Raw genomic sequence first — 917 nt, forward strand, 5'->3', positions numbered from 1 at the left:
TTGTTTCGTGATATTACCTTCTGTTCTCTGTTTATTGTTTTAGTTAACAAGAGTATCTCTTTCTTTATTACACAGTGCAAAAGAATATGGATTCAGACATAATAATTAGTTATATATATTTTTCATTTCGCGTAATTCATTTTTACGCAATGATAACTTCTATTCCACGGTAGAAAGAACCGAAAGGGATATGAGTGGGGGGAAACGAATTTGTCTACCAATCCCTTTTATCTCGGATCTCCAATTAAGTAAAATATGATATAATCCACATAGCATGATTACATAATGTAAGAAACGCTTTTGCTTCGATTAATTCATAGCGCCCTACCAAGAGTTAATATTAAATGAAAAGGAATTCATTTTTTTGTTATCACTTTCTCATAATTAAAATAGCTTGTTAACTTTATTACACACATTTTTAATTCGCATCTGTCAAACGTCTGCTAAAAGTGATATTTATGCAAACAATATTTTTTCCGTTTTCTTTTTTTCGTAATAAAATCGTATAATTGGCGAAGTAAGCAGCATGAGAAGTATTCATCGTCCTTTGAAATTTTTAGTTTTCTGTAAAGTTCATCGTCAGGGACGTGTTGCATTATGTTATAGCGCGAACTTTGAAAAGTGAAATAACAATACATATCCGTCTATTTCATGCATGGAGTGCAAACATTCAATTACATATAATCGATCGGTGATATTGTATTATCTGAGATTATCAACGTTTTCCAAAACTTTTTCATTGCTTCTAGGAAATACCATAATTCATCGTGCTGGAATCAGTAGCAAGGACATACCTTTTGAAACATCGTCCTTGTCTCTAACTTTCCCGTGATACCTTCTTCAATACCGTATTCGTCGATTGATCGACATTAATGGAAACCAGAAAGAGAAAGACAAAAGTTTTAATGGCCATGATC

This window comes from Vespula pensylvanica, chromosome 23 (genome assembly GCF_014466175.1).
Source record: "Vespula pensylvanica isolate Volc-1 chromosome 23, ASM1446617v1, whole genome shotgun sequence".
In the NCBI taxonomy this organism is placed as follows: Eukaryota; Metazoa; Arthropoda; class Insecta; order Hymenoptera; family Vespidae; genus Vespula; species Vespula pensylvanica.